This window comes from Thamnophis elegans, chromosome 8 (assembly GCF_009769535.1).
Source record: "Thamnophis elegans isolate rThaEle1 chromosome 8, rThaEle1.pri, whole genome shotgun sequence".
NCBI classification, from domain to species: Eukaryota; Metazoa; Chordata; class Lepidosauria; order Squamata; family Colubridae; genus Thamnophis; species Thamnophis elegans.
In genome coordinates this window covers 46,343,896-46,370,754 of record NC_045548.1, presented here as the reverse complement: position 1 = coordinate 46,370,754, position 26,859 = coordinate 46,343,896, and the positions used below count along the sequence as shown (strand labels likewise).

Genomic DNA, 26,859 nt, shown 5'->3' with positions numbered 1-26,859 from the left:
TCTTTACCTGTATTTGAGCTCTTGGGTGCTTACACACACAGAGAGTATGGCAGCTGCACGATGCTCCGCCGAGCAGCTGGAGCATCGTGGAGGCGTCGCAGGATGTAAGGGTGTATGTGCACGCTGCATGCATGTGTGTGCTGCGTGCTTTCATGTGGTGGACACCAGGCCCTGTTACACTGTACCAGTTGCAACATGATCCGGAACCCACCACTGAAGTATATCTATACATATAGGTGTATGTTTGGTGTCTTTCTTGTAGCATTAGATGTTCAACATGTTTTCCATATTTTACACAGGAAAAAATATTTGGAAATAGCAATGTGATTATAATGCAAACAAAAGGTGTATCACAATGGTCATATTGATCTGTCTTAGAAGCTTATGCTGTTTATAGCACTAGCAATAATCATGCGATTTTTTATACATTTTAACAGCTATTTTAATGGTTATTACCAGACCAGTTGTAAAATTTATTATTTATATAGGGGCTTAACACTATTACACTTAGTGCTATCTATCTGCTTCCTTCTGACATGCCTATGAAGTATTGGTTGACTTTTATATTTATGATAAGAAAACAAAATTCCACACAGGCATATTATTCAGGATTGTTTTGTACTTTTAGATGATATTTAATTTTATTTATAATCCTTATTAAACTCTATACATTAAATCCATATTATTATTCTCCATAGAGCAAATTATGGCTGAAAGACACTGGTTGCTTCGCACTTAGCCCGTGGTAGAAATGTAGTTGAATCATGGGAATTTTCTGTTTTATGCTGTTTCTCTTAGATACCACACTAATAATATGTTATTAGTTTTTTAGATAACAATAATTTGTTATCTGAAAAAGAAAAAATACTATGAAACCTGTTTAGCACAATGGATTATTCATTTATTTTCAGTAAATACAGTTTTATATATTAGAAGTTCAGTTCTACAACCAATTTATTTATTTTTTTCTTGGCAAATAGATAATAAAGAAAAATAGTTCTCATATATGAAGAGTTTTGTTACTCAAGTATCAGTTGGAGATTTCTCAGCTTAAGGTGAAGGAAACAGCAAAAAATCATCAAAGAAATATGCTGCAATAATAGTCCTGCAAGAACTTCGAAAACTTTCTCTTCTTCCTGTAATTTAAAAGCTAAAAGGTATTTTAAAAAAAATGTTGAAGAATAATGTTAAAAGTAAGAAACTTTGTATATATGACTTAAAACTTGGTATGTCCTAGTAAAATAGTTGTAAAATCTTCCATTTAATCCGGAAATACTGTATATATCACTTTCATTGACTAAAAAGTCATTTTTAATTCCTAGCAACCATTTCAGTGGTGGATTCCTACCAGTTCGGCCCGGTTCGGCTGAACCTGTAGTGGCATGCCGGCCCAGGTCTCAGAACCAGCAGCGATCCAGGCTGGCCACGCCTCCGAATCGGTTTCCCAGTCGCTGCAGTTGCCGCCACCATCTTGTTTTTTAGTTCTGTGCTTGCGCAGAATGATTTCTATTGAACTGTGCAGGTGTACAAAGGGCGCATCAAGCATACCCACGAGCAAACTGGCAGTAATGCCAGCTAGAAGCCACCCCAGAACCATTTAGATACAAGGAAATAACATTTCTGGGGAAAGGTTGTAGCAAGTAATAGGCTAAGAATTAAATTCCCATATTCCCACTTTTCCAGAGTTGCTCTGCAACTTTAATCTGGACAGGAAAAAAGCAATTTAATTGCAAAAAATAGCAATGATGATACAGGTGGACTGCAGTTTAGGGCGGCAATTGTAAGATGTGCCAATTGTAAGATGTGTTGGTCGTTCAGTGGGAAATAGTGAGAGTCATAGGTAAGGAGTGCAGGAGTGCTTCAGGGGGGCGGGGGAGGCCTTAACAAGCCTAGCACAGGGACACACAAATTGGGGTACAGGAGTGCCACAGTGTGATAAATGCAGGGAGACCAAGAAAAGGAGGGCATGGGGCAATGTAGGCAGAGGGATACTGAAGGTATAATCCATGTGTGCACAGGAAAATTGAGGGAAGGAAGACGCAAGTTGGTGCTAGTACAGGAAGACTGAAGGAAGTTGGTGTAGTGCACAGGTAGGCTTGGTGGATCTAACCTTTGCTGCCTTTGACTTTGCTTGTGAAAAGCTGACAGGGAAGATCCTAAATGGTGGCCATATGATTGTGGGATGCTGCAACTGTTGTAAATAGGAATTGGTTGCCAAGTGCTTGAATCATAATCATGTCACTTAAGGGAAAGATGCAACAGTCAGAACTTTGAGAACTGATTATATGTTCCATTTGTTCAGTGCCCTTTCAACTTTAGACAGTTGCTGAACAGGTGGTCAATAAGTGAGGACTACCCATATCTAATGCATATATGATATGAATTAAATATTTTAGAAAAGATAGGCTGCTAAGTTTTGCACTATTATCTCATTCGTATTAAGATGAGATAGAAAGATAGTCATTTCAAAAGATTACCATATGTTATATCATGTTCTGAATATAAATTGAGATTAGCTAATCATTGCTTTTCTTGAGAGTCTGGGCCATCAGAATGTTTTTTATAACAGGACAATAGTTCTCAAATAATGACTTCCATATGATGAGTAGCTTTGTTTATCCTGTTTTTACTTTTCTCTTTTCTTTAAAGATCTCTGATACAGAGACAAAGGAGTCTGGCTGCATCCAGTTAGACCTTATAGGCTAATAAAGCTTATAGTCAAAGCTGAGCAATATTCAAAAACAAACACATATTTTATCATTTGTGCATCTCACTTCCACCAATCTAATTCCTCCCACTCCAAAATTAACTAGAAATTTAAATAGATGTTCAGTTGTTCAGTAGCAGCCTAAAAACCCAGATCACTTCTAAACAGTTGCAAAGCACTGAAGCAGTTGCAATGGAAAAGGCCTATTGCTTTCTCTTTGAAGTGTTTCTCCTACAGCCTTTCCTTCCTTCCTTCCTTCCTTCCTTCCTTCCTTCCTTCCTTCCTTCCTTCCTTCCTTCCCGAATTATATTCTGGATATAATCATACTGTGTAAATAAAAAAATTATCCCAAACAGATAACTCTCAATATATGAAACATTAAATCGTTCTGTGACACCATTCTTACTATTGTTTCCTTAGTTCTAAGCAACAGCTAATGCTGATCTGTGTCCCCATTGGATGAGAGGCTGAGTATTGATCTAAAGATTGATTGAAACAGGTCTCACAAACATGCCCACATTGAACAATTCTCTGCTCTTACTGGTCATGTAGCAATTCTATCTTGCTATGTATTTGTGTTTCTAGTTTCTCTTATATAGGCAACTGACTATTTGAGATTAGGCAGAGATACTTTATTTTTAATTTTTTTGAAAAATTGCCAACATTTGTAAATGGTATTATAATTTAAAAAATTATTGTAAGAAACTGTTTCTTACAACTCTTCAAATCTGAAAATTCAATTGGAGTTTCATAGTTGCCTTATAATTATTACGTCTATAAGTACACATTGAATTACAATTGCTTATCTACCAAAGATGTGGGATTTTTTTCCTTTTATTGAATATTGGTGTGCTTTCCTGTGCTTTAATGTAACTTCTTTCTAAACCTCCTAAATTCCTGTGAGCTCAAGTTTCCTAAATGGAGTGTTTATTTCTGGTGGCAGTAGATTTATTGCCACTTCTGTAATTCCTGAGCTCCGGTTTTGCGGGCTGGCCCTAATTTGTGTATTCATCTGAAATTCCTTTTGAAAATGGGAGAAAGGAGTAAATTTAGTTTTATCTGCATTAAATCTGATCAAACTCAGGTGTGTAAGTCAGCCACATGCCATTCTCTGTATAATTTGTGAAACATTATCACTGGTGGTTCATCATAAAAGCCACTCTTAGCCTCTCAGCTAAGTAATCGGTTTTGTAAAAATTCCCTCTTATGTTATTTTATTGAAGTCTGTTTAGGAGTCAGGAAGAAAATAATAGTGGAGTGAAGCAGTTAAAACTCTTTAACCATAAGTGACGCTTCCTTACCTCTTGTTAAGTCATAAACAGCAACACAATTCAAGCAACTTCTTTCAGAATTAATTTCTTTCCTTATAGTTACTCACTTTACAAACTATACCTGAACAATAACAAAAAAATCAATAGTAGAGATGTGACTTAAAGCTTATTTACTTTCATTGTAATTAATGGATAGATTGTCCATAAATTTCATCGGAATGTAATGTATATTCATCATTTAAAAAATCACTTTCTAATTAATTTACTCTGCTAAGATAATCCATTTTATTTAAATCCTTTGCTTTCTATTTGGTTTGTGTGTGTCTGTCGCTATCTTTTGATGCAGTTTTTCACCTTTCACTTCAGTTTAATCACTTCATCTCTAACATTTTAGCTTTACATCTTGTTAAATGCTGTTTGCATTTTAGCTTCTTTATTGTCTTTTCCTACAGTCCATTTAAACAAGATTCTTAGCTTCCTGTCTTGCTCAGTGTATTCATCAGTATAGCATGTTTTAGAAGAATTCCTAAGATAGCCGCTCACTGAGAAATATGGATATAAAAATCTAAAAATTGCCCTTGTTTTGCCCCCCAAATATATACATATGTACATGTTTGTGGTGTGTGTGTGTGTGTGTGTGAGAGAGAGAGAGAGAGAGAGAGAGAGAGAAATAACATTGAACAGATAGCCAAGAAAATAAATAAATGGATCATCCAAAAAATCAATGCAGAATTCTTATTTAAGGCACAAATGACCAGGGTCAAATTATCCTACTTCCAACACATTATGCAAAGACCCAGCTCTCTGGAAAAGGCTTTTAATACTTAGAAAGGTACAAAGAAAAACAGCAAGAGAATAACAGGAGCAAGGTGGATGGACTCAGTTATGGTAGTGAGGAGTAGACCCTTGGAAAACCTGTAAGATTATGTTAGGATAGATCATGCAGAAAATCCATCTATTGTTTTTCATTTCAGATGACAGAAAGATCTTAATTTTCTCCACCGCAGATGCTCTGCTCATTGAGATTTAATAGCACATTCTTTTCCTTTGTTCGCCTCTTTCTCCTAATAATGAAATTCCAGTAATATTAAGTATATACACTTCTGTAATGGGAAAAGGAAGCCCCTTCAGTACGAATTTTGAAGTTAGTTCTGGGGATTCACAGAGAAAGCTTCAAAAGCTCCAGCTTGACCCCTAAGTCAACAGTTTCTTCTCAGACACATATAATTAATCAACTTTGAAAACATCCCAGTGTTTATATTCATGTTACAAACATTTAACTTGTTTGTTTAGTTGTATTTGACTTACTTGTTTTGTTATTTTTAACATTTCCTACATGGGCTTCGTTTATTCAATGGTTCAACACTATTCTTGGGGTTTTTTTCCTCCCCAGACAAACCTTTAAAATGGTTAAAATGTTAAACTGTGTAAATAGACATATATAATTATTTTAGATTTGCAAATTTTAATATATTACCCCTAACCCTAAAATTAAAATTTTACCATTAGACAGTGCTTAGTAACATAAACATAAACTTTTTCTACAGCTTGAATAATTTTATCTGATTTGTATAACACGAATCATATTCTAAATTTATTGATTTATAATTGATTATTCATAATAATCAAATTATAATCAAATTTATATAGTTGCCCATCTAACTAAAAGCGATTCTGTGTGGCACTCAGCAAAAAACCCAAATCTACAGAAAGGATTCTAGAGCCTGTTGTGTGAAGGGAAGGTTCCCATTTTGATCACAGTAAGGGGGTTGAAGAGATAGACTTCATTTCCCAGTAAGAGGTCCTAGTCTTATAATTATTTAAAGAAAAACAAGTTAACACAGCTAGCTGTTGCAAGTATTAAACAAATCCCTTGTTGGGCCTAGGGATATAATCCAATCAGTGTTGAATACTTTCACGTCCTGTTGATTTCAGTCAGGGAATTAAGCATGGGTTTTAATTGCTCCCATGAAAGTCAAGAAGAATTAACATGATTTAATGTTGTTGGACACTATTGTTTCTAGTTTGATTGCTTTTAGTAGTTATAAATAAATTTTATGGCTTGAGACATATAAGACTGTTTTCAAAATAGTCACACTAAAATCATGTGATATCTGACAGAAACAAAGTCTTGGTAGATTTATTACTGCTTTCAAAAACTTATCAAAGCAAAATGACTTTTGTATAAAGTACTTAAACCTTGCTTTCATTTGTTTTAATTGAATGTGGAAGTAAAATATCTGGAGATAATATGTTCATTTTTATCTGTCACACAAAGAACAAGCTTAGATGTGATGAAATGGATCCAATTACTTATGCTGACTGTTAGATAAACAGAAGAAAACCTCTGATGACATTAGTTGAAGTTTTGTTCCCAAAGTTAATTTCAGAAAACTCTTTCTTTGTAGTCAGACCTTTAATCCTCGATAGAGGTTATAATAATACTTAAATCAGCTCTACAAGTCTGAGAAATAGCAGTCCATGCATCAGGCACTGAATTTTCACTTCACTATTTATTTTAAATGTTATTTTATTTACAGTGCAATCATAAACATGTCTGTTAGCAAGTATGACCTACTGAATCCAGGGGGGATTATTCTTTGGCAGCTCATAATTCTGTTCATTTGGTTGTAATTTAATTTTAAGACACTTAATTTTTTTAGCAATAGCACTTAACATTTAGACTTATATACTGTTCTGTAGTGCTTTACAGCACTCTTTTATGTGGTTTACAGTGTTGCCCTCAACAATCTGAGTCCTCATTTTACTGACCTCAGAAGGATGGAAGACTGAGCCAATCTTGAGCCAATTAGGATCATTTTTTAAAAAAATGATTAATTTTAACTTTTTAATTATATTTTACTTTTTTGTTACGGTATTTCATATTTTGCAAGAAAATACTGTATTTTCCATAAAACTGAGAGACTCAATATCTACATTAAACTTCCAATTGTCAATAATAAGTAATTCAGAGCTCTTTTTTTGTCTACCCACTCTAAGCATTACTGAATTTGGATATTATCCAATTAATAAACAAAAATAATTGCATTTTTTAAAAGTCACATAAAAAGTGTTTCATTTTCTTACAAATTATATTTTATTTATCAATTTATCTCCTGCTTTATTACTTTTACAAATAACTCAGTATGAAAAAACACACACAATATTATCTCCTATTTTCTCCATAACAATAACCCTGTGAGGTGAGGGGAAGTGGGCTGAGAGAGACTGACTGACCCAGAGTCAGCACAGTCTGTGCTTCTAACCTGGTGCCTTAACTAGTTTTATCTACTTTTGAGAATAGATATCTAATTAAAATTAATTCAAAATCACAATGATTATAATTATTATTGTGTTGCATCCATGTGTTTATCTCAATTCAATCCTCATATAAAATCTGCAAGACATATTAGGTTGAAAGAATTTAGACATGTTAAATACAAGAATTTAAACATCAGGGTGTTGTTGGTTTTTTTACTTTTTACCTCTAAAATTTCATATAGGCTGAATAGAAAATAAAAAAACCACCTTCAAGTACATAGTTGGCACTTGCAGGTAATCTTCAATTTATGACCACTGTTCAAAAGTGTGATGGTGCTGAACTGGGAGACTTATAAACAGTCCGTGAAATTGTGACCATTGCAGTGTCCCAACAGTCACATGATCACAATCCAGTGATCATGGGATTTCCATTTGGAACCTTCCCTGCCAGCTTCCCACAAGCAAAGTCAAAGGGGAAAGGTTACAAGGCACTTCTATAAGTTACTTCCACCACTTTTTCTCCCAAGAAACTCCATAACAGAGACTGCATACTTTGTAGTGCTCCCTCTCCAACCCATCTTGTATAGTGCATCCCTGCCCACCTGCACTCTAGTGTGTGTCCACCCACAATCACACACCTGTCTGCACTCTCTAGGACTGGTCCATGGTCTCTGCCAGCCTGCCTGTACTCCTTAGCACCTACTCATGGCATTTGCTGGCTTGCCTGTGCTTCCTAACATCTGCCTGTAGCACTGACCTTAGCACTCCCCATTTCCCCAGCACCTACAAATCCTTGAAACTCCTTGCTTGGGAGTCCCATCTCTTCCTGCTTAATGACCTGCACTGTCCTGGAATAATGACAGCAACTGGGACCTATCATCACCAAGTGATGCAGTCACATGATATGCTTTATGATGCATAACAGTAATTGCAATCTGGGAACCAATTACAAATTGGTTTATTTGTACAATATCAAGAGTTGCTTTCATACCTAACTATATAATGTGTTGTCGCTCTTCTATCTGTCGCTTTTCCACTCCTATATCAATTTCCTACCTTTTTTCTGATTTGAGGCTGATCATAATTTATTATTTGAACCATGAGTAAAACTATATTATTAACATTGTTATTCTTATGTTATGTCTTTTCTCTAAAAATGTAGGTATCATATATGGAAAATATTCCTTGCAACCATAATTAGATTAGGCTAAGACAAAGTGACTCACTCTGGAGCTATATAATGTAATGAGAACTTTGGTCTTTGTAGTTTGTCTGGAACCTAATCAATAATATATCCTGGCAATTGCCTAATGTAGAATGTGAGAAACAAGATCTGAACAAAAAATTCCTCAGGTATAAGTTACCTTGTAGTTTAGCAACAGAAGTTGAATGACTAGAGTATTATTATGTTGTCTTAAACACCAGTGATGCAATGTTATTTTTTATTCATTTTACTAGGTTAAAGTGGGACATGAAATTACAATTGGAACAGGAGCCAAGAAGAAAATAGCAAAACGGAATGCATCTGAAGCTATGTTATTACAGCTTGGCTATAAAGCCTCTTCCTCTACTTAAAGAACAGCCAGAAACGGTAAGGGTTTGTTCAACTAGAAGAAGAGAAATGCCATTGTCTCATGCTTCTTTAATATTTGTTTTCTAAATATACTTAGTCCAATTGCTGGTACAGTTATTTGTGATCTTCCCAGCCAGTTTCTGATAAGCAAAATAAATTGGTGAAGTTGGATTCGCTTAATGATCTCATAATTTTCTTAAACAGCACACTAAAATGACTGTAAAATCAATCCAGTCATGTGATGATTCATTTCATGACTGCATTGCTTAGCAAATAAAATTTCGGCCCCAATTGTAGTGATAAGTTAATGAGTACCTGTGTGGTTATTGCTTTCTGTTCATGTATGGCCCTCTTCTAATCATCTGGTTGACTACTGGGAGAAAAGGGATGGTAGAAGCACACACCACTCAATGTTCTCATTGAACAATCTGGTATTCTTATTTTCAAAGCATCTCACCTCCTATGTGTACATAAAAAAATATTTAATAGTAATTGTATTATTTTGTATCATGCACATTTTATGTTCCTCTTATTTATATTTATCAGCTAGGGGATGAAATAGTCAAAATGTTTGCTATCCAGAATCAAAAAGTTAGTGAAATATTTGTATTCATTCATTTTTACATCAGCTCTGTAATATAGATAGATAGATAGGTAGGTAGGTAGGTAGGTAGGTAGGTAGGTAGGTAGGTAGGTAGGTAGGTAGATAGATAGAGATAGAGAGATAGAGAGATAGAGAGATAGAGAGATAGAGAGATAGATTGATATAATAAGATGAAATAATGCAATTGAAGTAATAATCTTTTTTAAAAATGCAATCATTTTGATATTTTAATAAAAATAATCATTTCAACAAAATTATAGATAAGGCTAATTTGTCCACAATCAATTTCAAATGGTGAGCATGTTTCCCCAAATTTGAACATGTGACTATAGGAACAAGAGTTGTAAGTGCAAGGATTGATCATACGTCACTTTTGCAGTGCCATTTGTTACTCGGAATAGTCACTAAATGAATGGTTGTAAGTCAAGGACTACCTGTAGTATAAAAGTACTGTAAAAATCAATGGCAAAATACAAGTGACTCTTGCCACCATTGGTTTGTGCCACTAATGTTTTGGGAGAAATAGAATTGAAAGAATTTTAGAAAGTTTATTCAAGCTACGCCTCAGAGGTTTAACCATCTTGTTTACTAATCTAAGGACTATATCTTTTTTCATGCTCTTTACCCTTGTCATTCAGCAGTGCTCTAGACAAAATCTTCTAGGACTGTTCTTCCAATAATTCATCACAGATAGTTCTGTTTGTTCTGCAAATTTCATTGTTTTTCAAAATAAAGTTGTCGTCATTAAAAATATGAAAGGCATGTAGTTTTACTGTCATTCAGTAAGGCTCTGCAACAGTTTCTGGGACATTTGAGCATGATTTATCTACCTGAATCGGGAGGCTCTCACAACAGTCACCCGGGCCCTTGTGACCTCTAGGCTGGAATACTGCAACGTGCTCTACATGGGGCTGCCCTTGAAGAGCATCCGGCGACTTCAGCTAGTACAGAATGCGGCCGCGCGAGTGATTGTGGGTGCACCTCGGTTCACCCGCATAACACCTATCCTCCGCGAGCTGCGCTGGCTACCTGTCGATCTCCGGATGCGCTTCAAGGTGCTATTAGTCACCCATAAAGCCCTACATGGCAGTGGATCTGGATACTTGAGAGACCGCCTTCTGCCAATTACATCCCTGCGACCAATAAGATCACATAGATTAGGCCTCCTCCGTATACCATCGGCCAGCCAGTGTCGGCTGGCAACTACAAGGAGGAGGGCCTTCTCAGTAGTAGCCCCGACCCTTTGGAACGAGCTCCCCGTAGAGATTCGCACCCTCGCCACCGTCCAGGCCTTCCGCACAGCCTTGAAGAACTGGCTCGCCCGTCAGGCCTGGGGACAAGGATAGTTCCCCTCCCGAATGATGAATGTATGTTGTTTATTATTTTATTATATGTCTTATCTTAATGTCTGTATCTCCCCTTCCCCGATTTTATGTGAGCCGCCCTGAGTCCCCTCAGGGAAAAGGGCGGCCTACAAATATTAATAAAATCTCTAAAAAAATCTCTAAAAATATTCTAACATCTCTGAAAATGTCATCGTAACCTGATAAGAAGCAGCTCTATAACTATTTTTTAGGTTTTTTCCCATGCTAGATTATAAAAGCGTAGACTATGGTTTTCAAGTTATGAGATTGGTTGGAATGAACTGAGCCAAGACCAAGGCATAGTGGGCAGTTTTCCCAACTAAGAGTTCTGCTTTGAAGCAGGTCAGGCTGTCCTTATAGAGTCCTACTGTTCTAGTATCTGTTCTGTCTCATTCCAGTTTTTGAAAAGTAGCCAAATTTTTATTCAAAGCCCCAAATCTAGCTTTTGGTTTGACAGCTTATTCAGCTCTGCAATGGAAAAAACCAGACATTTTCATATCAATATTTAATTGAAATATTTTATCAATATTTATCTCAGTGGAAAAGAAGAAAAAGTGCATACATTCTCACTCTCCAGCTTACAAAATGTATTGGGACAAATATATAAATACTGAGAATTATACAATATATACCAAATATTATATTCTATGGATATTCCACAGTTGGTATTAGATTCCTGGAAGACTTTATCTTTAGAGAAATCTCTATCTCAGGGCAATGTTTGCATGACCCAATCACATCTCATTACTTATGAATATGGCAGCATATGAGTTTTTGCACTAAAACAATATTTGCAGGCAGGCAGCAGTGGGTACAGAAGGAAGTACAAATGGAAGAACTGATAAAAGACTGCAATCTATACAAAAGCCCACAACTCTCTCACTCTGGCTGACTGTCCAGCCCATCACTCATCCTACTCTTCCTCTATTCATCATGAGCTCCTCCATGAGTTTTTCCCCTTGTCCTTTTCCCAATTTGGCCACACAAATCGGAAGGCAAGCTTCCAGTACCATCCAACTTTCAGGCTAATGTCCACAAAATATTCTATAAACCAGATGTATTCTTCTGGCAAGGAAAGAAGAATTTTTATTACAGAAGAAAAGCAACAGCAAATGTGACAGATGTAACATACCACAAGCCCCACAAGGAGCATAAGGTAATCCCATATAAGCAGAAAGGGAGGAAACAAAACACACACAAGTATCTTAGGATATATCCCTAGCACCAGGATCTCTAAAACAGAAGGGTCATCATCATGGCCTTGCTCCCATCAGGTATGCTGGATGCAAGCAGTTCTCCAAACAGTGTTATTTGGAGCCTTGTTGTTTGTTTACATTTAGAAGTATATTGCAGAGTTTGTAAGTATTTTCACAGCTTAGGTGTGAAGAGTCCCTGCCAAGATTTTTGGGGAATTATTGATTGTAAGTAAATGCCTGCAGAAAGAGTATTGTATTTGCAAGCTGTGTGATGTAGCAATGGCTAGCTTTTCCTGGGAGCCAATAAGCATTAGGGATATATGCTCAGTGGCTATCAAGAGTGAATTTTAAAATGAATATCCTGGCTTTTCTGGCCACTCCTCCCAATCCTTTTTCTTACAGGGCTGAATATCTAAGTTGGGCAAGTGGAGGAAAACTTTAACTAAAACCAAATCCAGGACTTTTTAAATCAAATGGTCTACAACCGACTGGATTGGAGAATTCCCACAAAACATTAACTCTAATTAAGCCTGTCATGGGAACACAGCAAGAATAAACAGTTTGTGGTTACTTATACAAGAGGTAATTATCTAGAGGAACTACTTTTATCTGTAAAACAAGACAAATTGTATTCCATGCACACATTTCTCAGTTAGCATTCTGGCACAGGAAAGAATAGTATTTTAAGTAGAAAATTTGTGGGCAGTAGGTAAGCTGTTCCCCTCTGCTAATTCTCTGTAACAGTGATTGGTTTGGGTTCCCCTTAGCTGACCTTATTTATGGTTGCAGAACTGTGGAGAGAGATTGTGATGAAGAATTCTTGGGTGGAGAGAAATATCCAGGCAGATTTTGAGATTCCCACAAGATCACCTTGCCTTTTAGTGTGGCAACTTACCGAGTATGAAGATTAGTATGTGAAAGATATTGTGATAGAAAATTGCAGATGTTAAGGAACTGTTTAGGAGGAAAAAACGCAAACGTTGGAAATGAGAAGGAGTTTGCATTAGAATTAAAGGAGAGTATGAACGTGGAGTGAAATAGAGAGAAGGGAAGATACAAAAGATGGAGTACTGTTTCAATAGTGTTCTGACATTGACATTAGTCTTAACTTTCTCTCTAGTTGCTAGCAGTCCCCATTCTGTACTACCCAGCTGATGCTACTCTTCATCTAACACTGGGTACTACTCATTTCTTAACAGGGGACTGTTCTTCTCAGTCTGTGCTCTGCCAGATCATTTCTACCATATAATTAACTTCCTTCACATTCCACCAGCTTTGAACCTTTTCAAGATGACACATTTTTCAAGTTTCAGCAACTTCTGACATTCTATTGAATAACAGACTTAGAAGGAGGAAAATTCACTTTCTTTGACAATGGAGGACTTGAGATTTGTTTTCATAGAGAAATGCTGGTATATTTCTGGGTTTCTTATTGCTTGATACAAAACTCTCTTGGAGCTAGAAATGGAGATAGAAATGGAACCTGTTCTTTTAAGACCTTCGCTCTGTCCAACACTGAAGAGCATTCTTTTAAAATGCCCCTACTGTTGTTCTTCCATCACTGTGAAAAAGGACAATTTCAATAATGGATGTGCTTGGGTCTCTGATTACCGCAGTCAAAACCATTAACTTGTTTTATGGGAATCATCTTATGGAGCTTATTTCACTTTTATTATTACATCTTACCAGATTGGTCAGAGATGTTTCTCAAGGTGAACAACCACAAATTTTGTGTTGTTACTTGTAGCATTCTGATGTATGGCTCTATTATAAATAGGATATTTTTATTTTAAATCTGTGCCACTAATATAAATATATACAGTATAAAAGCTGATGTAATAAAGATCAGTTGTGTTATATTCAAAGCTTCCCTGTTTAAAGTTATGAATGATATTAGAAGCCTAGGATTATATCTAGATAGCAATAAAATAATAAATAATTTGAGAGAAACCCGTTGGTAGCAGAAACATGTTGTTATGTTTTTTTCTCCAAATATTTTTTAGAAATTAAAACAAATAGTATTTTAATGATTTTATTAGAAAAATGTTGAGACAGATATGCAAATTTTAGTGCAATTGAAAACCATTTTAGTAATGAAAAAGCTAAACTAATAATTTCTTTGTATCATTACCCAATAAAAAATAATGCAACTAATTCCAAATAATGTATTTTCAGTCAGACAACCAAGTATATCAAGTAAGTTAACTTTTGAACATTAAAATAATGATTGAACATAATTCACCAAGCTTGTTGGAATGTATTTTTTTTCTATATGCATTAGGAATAAATTCTGTGCACATCTAAAATGTTCATGTGAAAATCAAAACCATGGAAAACCTTTTATTTCAAAACACTTGTTTTTCTTCGTAACTCATTTATTACTCTGGACTTATGCATGAAACCAGGAACTTTGTTCCTTAGGAGTCCATCTGCTCCTGCTGTTTGTTCACCATCTGAAATCATAATCATCTGTTTGTGACACACTAATCATTTTCACAGTAACTAATTGTGATGTCACAAACAGATGATTATGATTTCAGGTGGTGAACAACCAGCAGGAACTAATGAACTTCGAAGGAACAAAGAAGAAAAAGCATGAGGATAACAGATATTCATGTCATAGTTGAGGTTTTTTTTATTTTACAAATTCAAGTTTGCATGAATGTAGTTATTTCTGGTCTTTGGACAGCACCAGGTAGAAAAACATATCAAAACATTTTTATTCCCTAGTTGACTAAATCTCCCAGAAACACATTGTCATTTACTTCATTTTTTTTGCATAAACAAAATACACCAAGACAGATTCTGTGAAATGCAGCATACTTGCAAGTACTTTATGTGAAATGAGAACCACATTTATAGACCTTATGTTGAATAATTTTGTGAATTCTTTCTTGCATATCTCCACATGTTTCTTTTGATCGAGGGACAGGGAATGTTAGTTGAGCCTTCCTATGGCTAATGTAACACTTGTGAATTTTCCATGAATGATAAGTACAAGCATGTAAGATTGAATAAAATGCCTTCCTTATATTTCATATCTGCTAAAATCTGATCTGGTACTTAGGAAAGTAATTGTTTTATGAGTTGATATACTGTACATTTTTACTATGTCTAAAGTTTTATAGGACACTGAGTTGCATTGTGTTTTACTAATTTGACTTTTATTTTTTAAAGTGTGTGCATTTTTTCCTTGGATTCCTCAATGTGCCAAAAATCATATTTAACACAAATCCCATAATTGTCAAAAACAAATGACAAAGGAATCAGCATCTCTGCACTTTGATGCTTTGTTGGGCAAGATAGGAATATTCTCTTAAATTCCTCAACAGTGGTATCCCTAAAACATTTTCCTGGTTATGAGGAGCTTTATAATTTCATTTTCATTACGTTTAGTTTAGTTTAGTGTCATTGCACCTTGCACAATTAAATTAATTAAATTAAATTATTACTTATTTTTGTTAAGTGATACCGTCCATCTATTTTGCTTATTCCCAGCGCATATGTTTTCAAAATCTCTTTTTATTGTCTAGGTTCATGCTCTACTGTGAGTCATGTTCAGAATTTATAGTATTACCTTAGTATTGGTATCAGCATTTTTCACAATGTTCTCATTTTTCTCAAGGAATTGTTTTACTTTATGAAGTTGCTGGACAACTTTTGAGAACAGAAAAAGAATATTGATCTCTGCTTCTTTAACTTTGTTACCCAGAAATTGTTGAGTTTGACTATGTTGTTGAAAATTATGTATACTTGATATTTTTATGTATGTTTATGGACTTCTCTTTTTTCTTTGCATTTACAAAAGAATTCAGCAAAAATTTCCCAAATTTTTAATAAAACTACAATGTTTCAACTCAAAGGAATTGCAACTTTTTTTCCAGAATAAACCTTTACAACTATTGATAGGTGAATATTTTTAATTTTTCTCAGTAGCATTTTCTAGAAAGTGCAATAATTGGAATTAATTAATTTGTTTCATTTATGTTTTTATTTATAGCCATATTAAGCTATTTGTTCACTTATCATTGGCTTTGTCAGCAATGTCCATCATCAAGGTTAAGAAACTGGTCATCTGTCATAGGAGAGATAAGATTGCACTTTGATAGCATTAAGAAAAACATCAATTTCCTACTCCTGGCCTAAGGCTAATTGTGAACAGATGGAAAATATTTTGGAGAATCTGAAGGTTGTCAATTTATATTTTCATTAAAGTTTGCTATCATATCTTTCTGTTACTATAAAGACGTGTACATAAACATTTCATGGTCTTCTTTTTAGTTTCTTTCCTTGAGCTGAAGAGATTTTTCTTTCTGGGATTAAAAATGGGAGTATCATTATGAATATTGCTTAGTATGGCTTAGTATCTATTATGCTTAATATCTATTTTTACACTGAATCCTCCATTTATGGCCAGGTTTTTGTGGCCCATAATACATTTTCAAGTGATGATGCAAATATATTGTCAATGAAAGCATTTTATGATACCTAACTGTAATTTATCGGTGCTGTTATTCACACTTCTGAGTTTCCATCTATGTTTCTGATTCCATTAGCTGTGTGTCTTTATTCTCCTTTTAGGAAATAAAATTAAATAATATGTAAGGATAGTGTTCCAAGATTATTTTTAATTAAGTTACAATTTCAGTTAGCAGATTTATTTTCATAGGTGAGTTCAGGGATTCGGAGCATTTAGTTGTGACTTCTTTATTCTTGATCCATTAAAACCTAAAGAATCAGGTACTTCTTGATTGATTGATTGATTGATTGATCAAACTTACATACCACCCATCTTAGTCTCAGGGTGACTCTGGACAGTGTACAGGTATCCATGGAGTGTGTGTGTGTGTGTGTGTGTGTTTGTTCCATTGTTACCTATACACGTATACACCTATCTATCTATCTATCTATCTATCTATCTATCTATCTATCTATCTATCTATCTATCATCTATCTATCTATATCTGTCTGTCTTCTGTCTGTTTGTCTGTCTGTCTGTCTATAATATATCTATGTCTCCAGTTAAGCAGATAGGTTGTGTTCTGACCCCCCGGCCTATGAATACACCAGAACACAGGCTTGGCTGTTTGCCACTGTGCAATTACTGAGATAACGAATCCTTTGGTTGAGGGCCCAGGCAACTCATATTCAATACAGTACTTCTGCAGCAACCCAGATAATTCAAACGAAGCAACACAGATAATCCACACGAACAGACACGGCTAGAATACACGGATAGATTTTATTAACTACTAATTCGAATGGTTGTTTCCTGCAAATGTCCCCTCCCAACACCTCACCTATAATCTCTCTTGGGAGGGGCCAATCACCAACCACCTGTGCTTAATCATCTTCTGTGAGTCTGCCTACAGAGTTGCTGCTTCCGTTTCTCAGCCCTTCTCAATCTAGCATCAGTGACAAACTGCCTTTTATCCTCCCCACTGCTCTATGCCTCAGGCACCTCCTGGTGGCTAACAAGCCTCTCTGGTCCCTGCTCTGAGTCTGAACTCTGCCCAGGGTCCTCCACATCTTCCATGGCACACTCATATGGTTCCTCGCTATCCGAGTCCATCAGCAGCTCAACCGAATCCTGCTGGGCGACAACAGGTGTGCATATTCTTTATTGGTTGAAAACCAATTCTTTTAAGAGATGTGCAGGCCGGTATATTGGGCTCTAGTTACTGTTTTTCAACAATGCATTTCTTTCAATGGAATGCATATACATCTTGCTGTACAAATCAGCCGAGCTAGTCATGTATAAATTACTTTTCAAGGTGTAATATAGTTGACTAGATTAAATTAAATTAATTCCAGATATAAGATGGATAATATTTACAGTGAAAACATCAGGGTGCTTTGTAAGAGATTTCATAATTATTTTATAGTTGCTCATATTCTTTATAAAATGAAGCAAACACACTTAGTAACAAGAAAGTGAAAATGAATTCAATTATTTTTATTAAATGCTATTGATAATTTAAAATGGAAAGATGTTAGTTAATGTAATAGAAAAGCAGAACTGAATTTAATGTGTTGCACTGTTGTATTTTTGTCATTCATTAAACAGATATAAAAGTGAGAATTCAAAAAATGAGTATTTAAAATGTCAATGAAGTAAAAAAAAACATTTATTGTAGGAATTGAGACAATTATACTTCAAATGTTATTTCTAGATAATATGAATAGTAGAAACCTCAAAAGAGTATTGGGTGACATAATTTGTTTTTGTGTATACTGTATAGGTTCCAAAAACCTCAAAATAGAAGGTGTTACATAAGTGGAAAGTCCTTGTCATTATTGCTAATTGAATGATCATATTACAATAATGTGGATGCAATTTAGAAACATATGGGATATTATGACAGAGAGCTTTTTATTCATCCTGTGATGCATATTAGTTGTTTTAACTTTTAAAGAGATTAGTAATCTGGAAGAATTCCCAACTATTGTTCCAGACAGCAGTTAGATATTTGGGTGGATCATGTAAAAACACCGAAAAGGCTGAGAGAGCATGTGAAATGTTTGTTTGAAGTGATATTACATCAGTGAACAAGACATCTGCACTTTTTGATGTGGTTTTAGAAGGTTTATAGTATTGTACAGGAATTTTAAATGGGTGCTCTTTCACCATATTAATTCTATTATTTCTGTATTTTTCAGTTGTTATTAAAGTTGTGGCATTCTTATATATCTGGAGTGCTTTTATGTTAACTGAATTTGCACTGGTCCAATTCAAAGGAAACATGAGTACATCCAGTTTCCCTGAGCTGGTGTTGCCTTTTGTTTTGTTTTGCTGTAGATATATCAAGAAAATCTCGCTTTACCACTGTAGTTCACTACTTGTTATAGAACAAAAAGATGAGTATTTTCCTGGTTATAATAGGTGGGAGGCAAGTAAGGCACAATGAAATTAATAAATTCAATATGTTGTGCATTAGGGATAGTGCTTGCACCTGGTGTGGCGGCTGCCAGCTGAATTTTGCATGGATACCCAGCTTGGATTTCCCTCCAAAATAAAAGAATTGTGCTAGATTAGTCCAAAGACCCATCAGTCCTACATTCTGTTTACATTGTGATCTATATGTACTTATGAGAAGCATATTGAGTGCAATTGTGTCCCTCAGCAACTATATTGACACACATATTAAATGCTTATATAATAACTATCACATTGTTAGCTACTGTATATTAGTGGCCGCAGCCATAAATGTACATAACACTTTTGAAACAATGTAGGTTGATAAGCATTAATCTCATAGATGTAAAATAATATTTTCATATTCCTTAGTCTGAATTTTTATTTCTTATAATGTGATTTGAAGTCACCTTTTTAAGTTATATTGTGAAAAATAAACTGTTGGCCCAAGAACTTTGTTCAAGGCCTTAAAGTAGAGTTTTTTTCTTAAGTTTAGATCTACAATTGTAGAAACTTTATATTATCAACAACCAATATAGTGTTAAAATATTATCTATATAATAAAAAGGAGGCTAGACAATTGCTACATTGAACTTTATTATTAAATTGTCTTATAGAGGGCAATAATTCTCTAAGGCTTGAAGCAGAAATGTTTCTTTCATATGCTAAATACTGTGGATTGGACCTTGGACTGTACATGTGAGAAGTTGAAGTTCATTGAAGTACAGCCCCTCCACATTACCAAGAATGCCCAGACAAGGTGGTGAACTTAGGAATCGTAGACCCAGATCTGACATTCTGTCTATTGAATCACACTGAGAATAAAATTAATTATATTAAGTAAAAAGCAGATATGTTTATGGAATGATGATAGCTGATAGGCAATGATGACTATTAGGAAGAGAACACAAATTGCCTGATTACACATTTCGGTTTGCAGTGTCTTACCTAACCAAACAGAGAGGGATTACTGTATATACTACCTTAAGTAACGGAGGGAAAGACATTGTTTAAAATTACAAATAATTAAATACATATTAAAATTACATCAAATTTTTGAATGATCTTTGCTCTTAATTTTGGCACCCAGGGGAAATCTTCATCTGCCTCCTGATGTTTATCAATGGAAACCAGCTGCAACAAAACACTCCCCCCTGCCAGTGCCTCCATAAACTATCTGACATCCAAGGAAATGAGCCAGACACCTATTTGTTTTTTCAGTATATCTCCTGCCACTAAGACTACAGCTACAATTGCAAGGCAATTCCTCATTAATGGAATATCCTCAAGTGGTAAAGCTAAAGGCCTAAAAGGAGCGTCATCCAAATCCCATTGTTGTATAGTATAGCCTTCAAAACCGCTGAAATATGTGGCAGGTATAGTAGATTGGAATAAATTATCCTTTACAACCAGTACTCAGATATTTTCGTATTATAATTGTGATCTAAATTTAAAAAATCTTGCACAGCATTTGTATACTTAGCCAATGTTCTAAGAAAGTAGAAGCTCCTGTAGGAGGACTGGCAGAGGCAGCAGAAGGGTTAAAAAGAGTTTAGAGTCTGTTTAGAGCCTGTTCAGAGTTTGTACCTGTAAGCAAACTAAATTCAGACCCCCTCGATTGCTACTGGACCTTATATACATAGTTCTAACTGGTGTTGACTGTTAGTTAAGAATAGTCCTGTGCATAGGCATTTAGCAATAATCAGTTAAATTGAACCTTCACATGGAGCTGGTTTTTTGTACACATTAAAATCACCCACTTCCAACATGCTTTGATCTTGATTGACTATTATATTAGTTGTTATATTATTTGATATTGAATTTTTTAAATCTTTCATTGTCTTACTGTACTTTGTTGTACACTACTCAGAGTGTCAACTGTTTGGGCACAAAATAAAATATTACATATGCCAAATGAACCCATAAATATTGACCTCTGCTACCCATCATGGTTTTGATCAATTGAGGCTTTCGTATAATGCTACTAAGTAAGATTTAGAAGACATAAACTAGGATCTGTGTCACATGCTACATTCCTTATTAATGGTAAAGACAATACCAGTCAGTGTTGGCAAATTTTGGCCAGTAGGACTCAAACAACAGCCCAGTTTACCCCAAGGGTGATGATACTATTCTGTGCAAGTTAAATACCTACACACTACTTTGTAAGCCACATATTGAAGCCTACATTCTCTTAGCTAGGAAGTACTGTATTTTTCGAAGTATAAGACATACCATTTCTCTCAAAAGTGAGGGTGAAAATCTGAGTGCGTCTTGTACACTGAATACAGCATTTTTTGCCTCCTGAAACCCCACCCCCTTTGCATAAATGGCCGTGCATAACCTTTAGGAGGCTTCCACAGTGTTTCTGGGGGCTGGGGAGGGCAAAAATGAGCTAAAAGGAGGCCATTGTTTTGCTTATTTTTGCCCCTCCCCAGCCCCAAGAAGCACTCTACAAGCTTCCTAAAGGCTATGCATGCCCCTCCCTTTTTTTTGACAATAAAACGGGCCCATTTTCACAAAAATGAGTTGTTTTGGGGAGGGGAGGTCTGCAGAGTGCAAACACTTTTTTATTTATTTGCCTCTTCAAAATCTTGGCGCGTCTTATACTGCTGTGCATCTTATACTCTGAAAAATACGGTATATGCAGTATGCTGACATACATTAAGGATATGTTTTATTCTTATAGTGCCAAAACTCTGTTCAAGGTAATGTTTTTGCCAAGTTATTTCCATACTACCTCTAGCTATGGGATACAATTACTAGACACCGATTATGTGTGCCTTTCCCATTTCCCCACCTTCATTATTTATTTGAGCTTCAAAAACAGAAGCTTTGTTGTCTTTTTGCCAAGATTGTAGCTGATCACGCTTCATTCTTACTGAACTTCGGCAGATATTATCTGTAATTCTCACTTATACCTTTAGAGTTTCAAGGAGCTTGTGATTTTGGCTTCCTACCCATATTCTTTTGTAAAGTTCAGCTTAATATCTTGGCTGCCTGAATTTTTGGAATGAGCAAGAATCTCTGTGCTGGATCACTGAGCACCAAGGAGAAAGTTGAACAGAATCTCTGTGGGAAATAGCTTAGTGAGTTGTCAAATGCCTGTCACTGGTCTCTTCACTTTCTCACCACAGAAAGCACTTTCTGTTCATGATTTAAAAGCCTTTTCCTTTATAAGTTATTGTATTCCAGCAGGTTTCCAATTAAAAAAAAAAACTACATCTACCAAAATACTTCGCCATATTTTTAAAGAATAAAATAAAAAAAAATCTTATTTTCTCAAGCAATAATCATTAACTTGTCCATGTTTTAAATCATATCTTTGTTTTTTTACTGACAATCTTTGAATGCACAGTTCAATGCACTGTTGCACTTTTAAGTTATTCAAAATGCAAACATTCAAAAACTACCTTCACGGGGTATTATTCACATAATAAAAAAAGGAAAAATATGAATTCAGGGAAAAATCATATGAATTCATAATTAATCTTTAGCTAGAAAATGCAACATTTTTTCAAGATGGTTTACCTGATGTGAATTTTTCTTAATTCATATTATTTATAAAACAACATGTGTTGTACAAGCAATAATTATTATTGGAAATATGGCCTGATTATATTTATTTTTGCTAGATAAGCATATCAATAGATTCATTTCCTCCTTTAGCAATTCTTAATAAAACCATTGGCAGTGCACTTTGATTAATTTCAAATTAATGAGTCAAGTACTTAACATTTTGCAATACTAAATAAAGCATTGTCATTGTTCATGTTGTCTTGAATACTTAAACCATTTCTTTAGAGATTACCTTTCAAATCTTATTAGCTATCTGCAAAAACAAGATTGTAATTTGTATTGTTAAAACGCTTAAATAGGATTTTTTTTTAAAAAAAGTTTACAACCACTCTTTCTGCAACCATTCAAAGTTATGAAAAAAAATGAACATGTGGTACTTATGACCAGTCCATGAAGTTTCAGTCATCACAACATCCCTCCGGTCACATTATCACATTTTGGGTGCTTGGCAACTGGCTCACACTTACAACAGTTGCAGCATCCTTTAATCACATGATCACTATTTGCAACCTTCTCTGCCAACGTCCCACAAGCAACGTCAAATTGCTTCCATAAGTTGTTCCCACCACTTTTCCTGTTATGGAGTATGAGATCCCAAGGACTGAGATCTCACCATAACCCCAAGAGCTTCCTCTATGTTGCAACTGTTATTGCAGCTTCTCCTTGCTAACATATTGCCATGCACGTACGACCACAATGGCTAATCAGACAAGTCACTAATAAAAACATATTGTCAGCACTGGAGGCCATCTTTTTCTTTGGATCTTCAGGGCTGCCATACTTAGTGCTGTAGGAAACTGGGAAGGGGGTTGCATGGAGTTGCGGGGATATCTAGCCATAATAATATTCCTTTCTCTGAGAGTCAAGGACATTCGGCTTGCATCTGGAATGATGTGATGGGAGGTTTCTCCAGTTGTGGTGGTGCATTGATTGGGCCATGTGATGGACATGTGGGTGCAGGGGAAGAGACTTGGCTTTTCTTTTGGGTGGGGAAAACCTGGAAGCTTTCTCAGATGTGCCAATATGACATCTCTAATAAAATGGAACTTCTAGCCTTGGAGTCTTCTTGTATTGGGGGTGTTACTTGGAACCCTGACACATATTTAAGCCAATAGAGTGGATTTATTAAATATTTAGAGTAGCATCTCTGTCACTTGGAATTATGTAAGGAGCAGAATACTTGACAGTGAATAGAATGAACAAAAGTCACTGTGAAGGAAATGTGATAAATATTACAGCGTACTCAGAAAGAGTTTAGGATTATTATTGTTTTTAAAAAATTAAACCTACCAGTGTTCTGGTATTGCTTTTAGATGATCAAAGTATTTTAGTGTCCTAGTTGGAAGATATCCTCGACAATCTTAGCATTGACACTTCCTTTTCTTGTGAAATTTTACTACCACCACTCAAAGTTCTATCAAAACTTCCTTCCCCTCCCACCAATACATTTAACTAGAAGGAAGTGTGACCTTCTCAAAGGTTAAAAGTACTATAGTCTATATAAAGTTAAGTAAATTATTTTCAATTCTGTACCTGCAAAGATTAGTTTTACGTTTAATGCATACAGTATGCCCTGGAGTGCAACTATAGTATTTTTGCTTTTTTGAAACTTTTTGCAACTGTTCATCAGAAAATAGACAGTTTATCTGTATTTGGTGCACTCCAGAACAATTCTGTTAATGTCAATATCATATTGATACTCACCAGTGACTGCAGCATAAAATCTAAGGACTTGGGTTAGGCTAATAATCAACCTAATCTTGATTTTTTTCCCTTTAAAGTAAGGTCATTTAGTAAATAGTAGTCACAGTTGTGAGATGTATTGCACATATATATTAAAATGAACAAACTATAAAGAGGGCAAAACTCTGTAATGCACATTATTACTGAATTTTTATTTGTTTTAATTTTTAATTTTTAAAATAGACGTTTTGAATACAGAAGCTGGTTTTGGTTCAAAATAAATAAGAGAATCTTCTATTCATAGATACCGTATTTATCGGCGTATAACACGCACCGGCGTATAACACGCACCCCCCATTTTAACACAAAATTTTGAGTAAAAATTTTTTTCATTAAAAATAAATGACTTGGAAGCTCGGAACTTAATGTTGGATTAAAATTTATAACATTAGAACATGAATTATAACATTAACTCCTCTTAAAAGGCAAATATGAAATGAAAAAACACCTCTTTGAGCAAAAAAACTTAATCAGAATCACTGCTTTTTGGAAAACCAAAAACCTCTTCCTCATCTTCACTCTCTCCCTCTTTTTTCCCTTCCTTCCCCCTTCCTCTTGCCTATCAACTTCATCCTCTTTGTCTTTCTGCTCTTTCCCTCTCTTCCCCTTTTCTTCCTACCTCCTTCCTTCTCCCTCCCTTCTTCTTTTTCTTCCTTTCTTCTTCCATCTTCCTCCTTCTCCTTCCATTCTTTCTCCTTCCATCCATCTTTCCTCCTTCCATCTTCTCCCCCCCTCCCTTCTTCTTTTCCTCCCCCCTCCCTCCTTCCTTCCTCTCCTTCCCTTTCTCACACACAGGAAGGGGAGGGGGGCTATCTAGTCGCTTTCACAGCATAATTTCTTTATCTAACTTTTAAAAAACAGTGTGCAAATCAAACGAGATTTTCGTAACCTGCGAAGCACCAAGTTATATTATGTTGTTACAAATTCGCAGCTACTCCATTCTTTCTGATAGGGAACTACATTTCCCAAGATGCCTCAGGTCCTCAAAGCGCTGAACGCAGCTTTGCAATTGACTCCAGCGAGGCCTGGCAGCCGCCGGCTGGGGTGGCTGTCAGGGCGATGCGGAGCGGACGCGCCGTTTGTTACTGCTTCCAGCAATCAAGACGGAGAAGGGAAGCGACTGAAACGGACGCTGGCCTCGCTCTCCTGCTGCGGCTTCTGTTTCAGTAGGGAAGAAAACTTCCTTTCGCTTCCCGAATTTGACTGGGTCCCGGGGCTTCTGCCGGGCGGCAGAAGCCCGGGAAGCGAAAGGAAGTTTTCTTCCCTATTGAAACAGAAGCCGCAGCAGGAGAGCAGGGCTGCTGCCGGCCGTTTCACCTTGCGCAGCGAATTTGACTGGGTCCCGGGCTTCTGCCACCCGGAGTATCGGCGTATAACACGCAGGCAGGGTTTAAGCTTGCAATTTTAGTTTTAAAACTGCGTGTTATACGCCGATAAATACGGTATATCCATGTTTTATGCAATAACAAATGGCATTCTTATTTTTTTTAGAATATGCTAATTGGATTTGGATCTGTCCATTCTATGAATATTCTGCTATCATAGGCTGCATTGGTCTAAAATGAACTGAAGACTCAGGCTGTATGCATACTGTGACATGATTTAGAGAATCACCTGTAAAACATAATAATTTTTTGAACAGGGTGTATATATCATAATGACACTTGTTTAAATAAAAAGTTTGTGTATTTATTTGGTTTGTATGATTTAATCTCATATTTTTATGCTGTCATATACTCAGTTAATATAAAGATGATTCAAACAGATTAAAAATAACAACAAAGTAAATGTAAAAACTAAAATCCTAAATCATTTAACAATTAACAGCCAAGCACACAGTGGGAGCCTAACATAATGTAGCCAGGGGACAATGCAGAAAAATGCTCCTGTATTTCCAAAAAAAAAAACCCCCAGCCTCTTGACAGCAGGACCATCTTCAGAAAAAGTTTTCCTGTTAACCTTAACAAATAGTTAGGGGCATAACCTTTCTTGAGCTATAAAGGTCTGTTTCTCCCAAATTATCGGCATTCTGAAGCTATCGTCATGAAGCTGCATTTTCACAAAATTTGCTCTTATGAATGAGGCCTATATTGATAGAATCTAGGATGTGTTCACATGTTATGTGCATGTCTGTCCCTTAGTAACAATAACCAAGTAATATCCTTAATTTGAGTAAGAGGAGGCACGATAGATTGATAATCAAGGGTTATTCAACAGAAATTGCCAGTTTGAAGGTATTTAAGCACATTTATTTGATGTTTTATACCTAATAATAAATCTTAGTCATCATAATATATAAGTGCTTTTAAGAAATAGAATGCAGCAGATGACTTGATCTATAAAGTGCATTCCAGAATTGAATGACTCCCACCTTCTCTTCTCCCTAAATTAACATTTTATTTATTCTTCACACCTTCACTGGAGAATTCCCCAACCCTTTAAAGCAGATGAATGGAGATGACATTATACCTTTATAACTCACCAGTAATAACCTTTCATATTATTAGAGAGTTTGAGTATTTTTATGATTTTAGACTGATCTTTTCAGTGATAAGACTATTATTTATTATTATATATATAATGGCAGTTCACAGTGAAGAGGTTGGGTTAGTCTATACTAGTTATTATTACTGATGTAAGGAAAC

General features: G+C 35.6%; 1 long non-coding RNA gene across 2 annotated transcripts in view; it reads left to right on the top strand.

Moving 5' to 3' along the window:
• The window catches only part of LOC116512232, a 171,162-nt gene that overhangs the window by 28,701 nt on the left and 115,602 nt on the right, over positions 1–26,859 (top strand). For both annotated transcript variants that reach the window (XR_004255857.1, XR_004255856.1), the window contains exon 2: positions 8,698–8,830. This is a non-coding gene — a long non-coding RNA (uncharacterized LOC116512232). The remainder of the gene's footprint in view (positions 1–8,697; positions 8,831–26,859) is intronic.